Source organism: Mustela nivalis (genome assembly GCF_964662115.1).
Source record: "Mustela nivalis genome assembly, chromosome: 2".
NCBI classification, from domain to species: domain Eukaryota; kingdom Metazoa; phylum Chordata; class Mammalia; order Carnivora; family Mustelidae; genus Mustela; species Mustela nivalis.
The window spans coordinates 170602378-170610240 of NC_139021.1; the positions used below are offsets into that span (position 1 = coordinate 170602378).

At 46.9% G+C, this 7863-nt stretch overlaps 1 long non-coding RNA gene across 1 annotated transcript; it reads left to right on the forward strand.

Moving 5' to 3' along the window:
- Nucleotides 1-543: 543 nt before the first annotated feature.
- Nucleotides 544-2568, forward strand: LOC309858887. The gene is made up of 2 exons (XR_014308418.1): nucleotides 544-679; nucleotides 1948-2568. It is a non-coding gene; the product is annotated as an uncharacterized lncRNA (long non-coding RNA).
- The last annotated feature ends 5295 nt before the right edge of the window (nucleotides 2569-7863 follow it).

Here is a 7863-nt window from a genome sequence, read left to right on the forward strand (position 1 = left end):
AATGTCTTGACAATGGAGAAGGGACTGAGAAGTGTCTCTTCTGGAGAAAGGGTGTGTCACCAGGACATCCGTGAACTTTGGACACTCAACCGTTGGGGGTCTTAGAGCAAGTCGTGTATTGTCTCAGGGCCTTTGAATTTATCACCTGTGAAATGAAAATGCTAAGACCTACTACCTCTTAGACCTTTAGTGGAAATTAGGTGCCAGGGATCTAAAACTGTTTAATAAACATGGAACGCTGCCTTCTTTCATTCAGAAGTAGTTAGAGCACTGTGAGCCAGGATAGCTGCTAGGAGCTGGGGATAGAAACAGAAGTTGTCAGAAGAGCAGTTCTGACCCAGAGGGTGGCATTCTGCAGCTCTGGCCTCATGCCTTGGAGACCCTCGGAACCTGTGCAGGAATTTCAGGAACAGTGGAGGAATGTGGGAGAAAGTTCCAAAGAGGGATGGGAGAGAGCAACTGGGTCTAACTTGTCCAGGATATGGATGGTGGGGAGTGGGGGCACTAGGGAATGGGGGAGTTCTCTTTTCTTGGCAGATGAGTCACCCGAGGCCGATGGAAGCACAACATGGTGCTGAACGGAAAGAATGACGCTGAGTTTTGGACCAAGGAGGTCCGTGGAGGCTGGAACAATGAGTCGCAAGTCCTTGGATGAGTAGCATGGCAGCCAAAATGCAAGGTTTGTTAAGATTTTTATAGAGATAGCGATTGTGTTCACATCCCCAGGATTTGCCCTGTTTTCTCTTTGTGCGGTTAAGGTTGGAACGAAGCTGGAATGCTCAGAACGTCCCATGTCCAGGTTCTGGCAGGTCCTCTCAGACCCAGCCCCTTACCTGAGAATCTCAGCCACCTGAGCGGGGGGCGGGCAGCTGGCAGGATTCTCACAGAAATGACTTTCTTGTGATTTGTCCAGCCATTCCTTCCCTCGGCCAAACCAGAAAAACCACTGAATCTGAGGTATTTGGCGTGGGTGGATGGTGTTCTGGAACCTTTAAGGGCAAATGGCTGTAAAATGAAATGATTCCCTTAAAAGCTCACTTCATCCTTGAAGTGTGTGTGTGTGTCTGTGTGTGTGTTGGGGAGGAGGTCCTACGAGGCTCTCACTTTTTCCAAATGAACTTCCCCAACTTCATTAAGAGCAAGTGCAAACAGATGGGGAGGGTGTGTTTCATAATAGCAACGGCCTCTTCACCACTGACCACCATGAGAAAAAAACAGCACTGCCCCCAACCCCCCTTCTGGAAGTTGTCCTTTTAAGTGAGGTAGGAACGTTGGAGCTGTTTGCCTCCAAGGAATTTAAGAGAATCAACATGTTTTCCTTTCCTGGTTGCATCTGTGGTTGGATTGCTTAAAATATTTCACTTCTTAAAGTAACCTCAGTTTGTTACGGTGGATTTTTTTTTTTAGGTTTTGTTTTGTTTTTCTCCCTCTTGTTTTTGTTTGGTTTTGAGGCAGAGAAGACCAGCTCCAGGAAAAGGAAAAAAAAAAAAGCAAGAAAGAAACTTCGAGTTGTCAGAATCGGAATGCATATCAGTTATGCTGGAGACAATGAAAACATCAAAAAGCACATACAAGCCATAAAAAATTCAGGTCCTCTGAAGCAATGTGGGACACGCTTGGTTGTGTTCCTCATTTGCATGCCAGTACCCACAATGCTCTGCAAGCTCCCAGATCTTTCTGAGCGGCCCCAGTTCTGAGCTCTAGGGAACAAAGTGAAAGGTTTGCGTGTGCTCGTGGGTGAGACAGGGACTTTGGTATCGGCGGGAAAGGCAAGGCGGGTGTGGGGAGAGAACTGCCCCCACCCTATGATTTGCAGACAGCCCTTTAGGGCTTAACCTCAGGCTTGGGAACTGTACCTTGCATTTTATTTTTTTGTTTGCTTTTTGGGTTTTTTTTTGTTTTGTTTTGTTTTATTTGTTTTCACCTTCCTCTTCTTCCTTCGCCCAGACATGCCGTGATGGTGAGGGCGCGCTGTGCGGTCTTCAGAAGCCCTGACCGATGGGGTTGCTGCAGCGCTTGGCCGGAACTGGAGATTGTTGCGCGGCGTGTGTCTTGGGAGGCTGGCCTTCGTTCCAAGACGTGTTAGCCTCTTTCACATTTGGAATCCTATGGACAACCCTCGCTTGGTCAGTGCGAAAACACACGGGTGCCACCGTGGGGACCAAAGCGACACCCTCTGACTTCACTGTTCCCTCTCACGCATGACACTTCTCTCTGCAAAACTTGCTCCCTGGGAACCCTCAGAGAGCCATCATTTGGACAGTCCAAATTCCAGGGGCAGATTGGGAATACAGGCCCCAGCCTAAAGGTCGGTGGAGGCAGGGAAAGAAACTTGGCCCCTGACTAAGTGTCCTCTGCCTCCTGGGTGGTCTTGGCTATGTCACTCGCTCCTCGTCATGTCTCCTTTGCTTCCCAAGCCTGTCCTGTCCTGGAAGGACTTACGGAGTATCCGTGACTGTCATTCTCACAACTGTAATTTTAACAAGGCCAACTGTTCTGGGACCTGACAAATACATTACAAAAAAAAGGGGGGGAAGCCCAGTCTTGGAGGCTTTCTTCTGGAAGGTTCTTGTCTGGGCCTGTCATCTCATTCTTGAGCTTCACTTTCCTCAAAGCCGCAAAGGAGTGTTTAGGCTCGATAAGTTGAGCAGCAGGAGGATCCTGGCAGAAGAGTGAAGGTGGGCACATGCGAGCTCTCACCCCACTGCCGGACACCCCCAAGTGTCAGAGGTCAGAGAAGAGCCAGCCCCCATCTAGCACTCAGAAGCTGCCCCCCGGGAAGCCGGACCCAGCAGTGGGGGGGTTGGTCTGCCTCAGCCTGCACACAGCACTAGAAAATGTCTTCTAGCAGTGGCCGACATTTGAAAATCAGGAATTTTTATAGCATTTCTGGAAACCTCTGAAGATCGGACCATGCCAGGCCTCCAGTTGCTTCATCGTCATCCTGAGACAGTGGCCCCCGGGGGGAGGGTAAAGGCTGTCCTCTCCTGCAAGGCCTCCTCCTCCCGCCCACCCACTCCTCCACCCAAGTACAATCCGGTCTGGCTTTGCAGCCTCAGCCTTGGCCAGACTCATGCTCTGAATCCCCGAGTTTAGGAAAACTCAGGTTACCAGTCACATCTGCATAAGGGTCACCCAGGCCCTCCTACCCCAACTCTGATAGCCTTTCCTAGTGGTGATCGAGGGGAAGCAGGACGGAGGGCCTTGACGTATAAACACCCCCGGCTTTTCATCTCAATCCCCAAGCACGCTCCACCTCAGCAATGTGCTTTTCACCTGCTACAGCCCCAGGAATCGGCTCCAGCGTCTGCCTCCTCCTCCCTGCAGACCTATTTCCCTTCTTCGCTGGTGAGGCCGAAAGCAGTCTGAGGTGAGGGGTGGGTTGCAAGGTTTGGATGTTTCGAAATTCTTTCCCAGGTTTGTTGTGTCTAATTTGGGCTGCAAATGGTTTTTGGTGTCAACGGCTAACCACTGTTTGGTCTGAACATTCAGCTCTGTTGAATTTAGATGGCGGTGAAAGCCCGGTTTCTCCAAATACAGTCTAAATACATTTACACATTTATTCCCACATGTGCCGTTATGTTTCTGCCTGTCTCACCACACCTCAGACATGTCCGTGGATGGGAGCGTCCAGGGAAGAAAATGGGCAGGTAACTTGACCCTCTACTGTAAACTTCATGGGGGAAAAAAAAAATCAGCAAGTTGACCCAATCAGATGGTGAGTGATAAAGATGTTTCTGAGCAAGGGCGTTCGACTGAGAGCTCGGACTGGAATTTGGTTGTTTCCTTACAACCTAAAAGATAAACAATATCACCAGAGAGAAGAAGGAGAAATAAAGTAAGGGAATTGAGAAAAATAAGTAAAAAGGTCACTTTTAAAAATTACCCCCCGCCCCCCAGAAAAATCTAACCGGGATTCTTCATCAACATCAGAGCCTTAAATGTGTTTAATGTTTACCAAGTTACAAGACCGTTAAAAGAACAGATGAGTAATACTGATGGTGACAGTTAACATTTACTGAGCACTCACCGTGCTCTAGGAACAGGGCTGAGGGTTATTATGCACTTACTCCTTAATCCTCATAGCCATGCTGTAAGGTCCATATATTATCCCCAAGGAAACTGACACTTAGTGTGGTTAAGTAATTTGTCCAAAGTCCCAGAGATCACGAGGGATGGAGGGATATTCAGATCACGTGCTCTCCCATGTAACATGGACCTGGACAGCAAGACTTAGGCTCCCCTCACCAGCTGGCCAGAACAAAGATCTGGCAGATGGCCTGCTTTGGTCATGACTGGCTCAGGAGCTAGCACTTGGGGGAGTCTAGGAAGGCTGAAGAGAGACAAATGTTGTATTGGGACCACAATTCCTTTCCTAAAAATGACCACGGAGATGTCCCTCAGGAGGCACATCCTGAGGGATTTCATCCACTGGCTCCTGTCTGATGAAACCCGTGATCTTCAGAGATCAGCCCACTCCAGACACATTGACGGAATGGGCCACAGCCTGGCAGATTTGATGGTTCCCTCACCCTGAATACGTGGGACCTGGTTCGAGGGTACACAGTGTGCTCATCACCTAAGGGTGCCTGGCTGCCTCCAAGAGGTGATGCCTGATGCGAGGCCAGGATGGAGAAGCAGAGCCAGCGCGGACAGCCAGTTCCATCTTCCCCTGCACTGTATCCGATGGCGGCGATGAGCATGGGAAGGGGGCCTGAGCTCCAATGTGCGTGGCTGGGAAAGGGCATCATTGGGAACCTGGAATCTGAAGTGGGCAGCCCTTTATATGGTGATTTTCTGATACAGGCAGATGCTTAAGCAGCCTGGTCTGGGCTGAAAACTCAGCTTTCACTACCCCTGCCCAGAGACCTTGAGTACCTAAGGGAGAGGCGTTGTGCAAAGGTCTCTGGGGAGTCGTAAGAACAAGGGAGGTTGTCTGCCTTCTCTGTTTACATAATTCCTCTGGTGCAGGGCAGCTTGAAAAGAGATTCCAAGCTTGAACAGAGAAGTGTCACAGGGTCAGAGACCCTGCATACTCCCCCTTCCAGTCCCTAGTATGGACTGGAGAGTTGGGCATTAAGTAAATGTCTGTTGATGAGGGACTGCTTCAGCTGATGGTTGAATTTTTCTAGGGCTCTTGGAAATGTCTGTGGGGAAGGTAGAAATTGAATGTAAGCGGCGTCTGTCAAAAGTAGGCTTGCTGCTATTAACCAAAAACCCAATTAGCAGTTGTGGTATAAGTTAAAGGTTTATTTTTCTGTCACGTAACATGAAACATGGAGGCTGGCGATCCCACAGCAATATGGAGCTTCCTAGTCATCAGGGACTCCACCTCCTTCAATCCATCTTAAGTTCGTGAATTCCTCTCCTAAAATCCCCTCATGGCCACAATATGGCTGCCGGAGCTCCATTTATCACATCCATGTTTCAGGTTGAAGAAAGACAAAGGGGAGAAGGGCAGCCTTCTAGACAGAAGCCTCAGTTGACTTTCGCTGACATTTCCTTGGCCACTTATAATTGCAAAGGAGACTAGGAAATATGTGTTTTTATCTGGGCGTATTTCAACCTGAGTAAAACGTTGCTTCTATGAGTAAAGAAGAAGGGAATAGTGGATAGTGGGAAGATAACTGCAGACTCTGCATTTCAAGATTCAGCCTTCCTCATAGAGAGGAGTAAGGAAAGGAATTCATCAAGGTAACCCCTGTCTCACTCCTGTCCTTTGAGATGGCACAGCTTTGAGACATTTTTTATTGAGGCCCAATGGTATGGCAAATACAATATGTGGGTGCCCAGGGTGCATAATTAGTTCCTTCACTATTCAAATCCTATTGTTAAGGGCCTGGTTAATTGCACTGACTTCTCCTTCATTATTTTCAGCTATGTAAAGTGCCTCTAAGACAGCTTGGATTCTATTTCCTAATGAAGCTTCTGGTGAAAAATGGAATCTGACAGGGATGTGGACAGAAATGCCCTGCAGTGGCTGACAGAGCTGGACATGTTAGCCAGGCAGGGAGATGGACAGATAGGCAGATAAAGCCTTTCGTAAATACCAAGTGTTACTTAACAGCCAACTTAGTGCCTCTCGCTGACTCGAACAGGCTCCTACAGGTTATTTAATGACTTCTGCTAAACAGAATACTAGAGTTTCTCACTTTTCTTAGGGCTACAAAAATTAAAGCTACTGTGTAAGACAATTGCCAAATTTCCACTCTCGTGTTTGTTCAGCTTTCTTAGCTTATTCCGCCAACGAAAACCAAACAGACACTCTTGGTTTTTCCAAAATGGCAACCCAACAACCAGCCATGTGTTCTAAGGAAAGTGCTCCCTCGACACAGAGAGCATAATGGGGCTGGAGCTTTTCCAATTTTCTTTAGCCTCGGGCTTGGGAAGCTGCATTGAGGTTTTTGAAGAGGGAGGCAAGGATGTGAAATGGAAGTGCTTGGAGCTCTGCCCATTGTTAGCCTTGGACGATCGCTGAAGGAGTGGACCACCACCTGGTGAAACCATCAGCTTCTACTACACATGGTAGAAATGACCATTCCTTAAAGGAGGTTGAGATTATCCAAAATCCCAAACCTCACCCATATTCTAGTATCTGGAAAGAGACTCATCAAAAGAAAGAGACTCAGCAAAAGGAGAGAATAAATTCTTCATATCATTCATATTGGTAACTAATTACAGACATCTTCCTTTCTAGGAGGGAATAAGTCTTCCTGGTTCTCAATTAGCTTTTTCCCCCAGAACTTAAATGATGCTCCATAAGAATTAGTTCAATGTCTATAGAGACAACACCACCTAATTTCTTTCAGGAGCAGTGTCCGTTTGGGCTTCTCCCATCCCCTTTGTTGTCAGTCTTTTGACATATTTTCTTCTGGATATTTCCTTTATATGTTTTTAGTGATTAAGTTTATACTGCACATACACAACACTCTGTGTAATGTAATACACACTATAACACAATGTAATACACAACTGTGTACAATGCTCTAGTAGTCTCCTTAGCAGAAATTGTTAGTGCTACACCACTGAAATATAAACATATTCCTAGGTGTGTTCATATGGCTAAGCTGCTGTAATAAGGAGACCCAAAACACAGAGGCTAAAATAAAATAGTATTTCTCTCTCTCTCATGTAATGGTCTAAGGATAAGTTAGGGTACTTGGGCCATTCTGCTCCACAAGACAATTGATGGACGGGCTAGAGGAACACTGTCTTTAACACATGGTCTCCGTATCTTTCTTTTTTTTTTTTAATTTTATTTATTTATTTGACAGAGAGAGATCACAAGTAGACAGAGAGGCAGGCAGAGAGAGAGAGTGAAGCAGGCTCCCTGCTGAGCAGAGAGCCTGATGCGGGACTCGATTGCAGGACCCTGAGATCATGACCTGAGCCAAAGGCAGTGGCTTAACCCACTGAGCCACCCAGGCGCCCCTGGTCTCCGTATCTTGATCCCATATGGCTCCTCCAGTTTTCATCACTTCAAAGCTAGGGAGAAAATGGAAAGGGAGAGTGGAGGACAAACAGCTTTCTCATAAAAATATAATCCAGAAGGTTCATGCTTCATTTGGGCTTACATCTTATTGGTTGAAACCTAGAACATGGCTATACCTAGCGGCAAGGGAGGCTGGAAATTGTGGTCTCTAGCCGGACAATCAGATGTTGCAACAGTACTTTCCCCAGTGGATATTAATCTTCAGCATTTACAAATGAGAAGTTGGAATTCCTGGGAATTTTTGGAACTACCTGAAATCACAAGAGTTCATAAAAGAACTCCAACATTGTTCATACTCTTTTCTCATTCTATAAATATCTAACAATATTGGTTCAATAAATAAGACACACTAAGTTTAGTAAATTTACAAC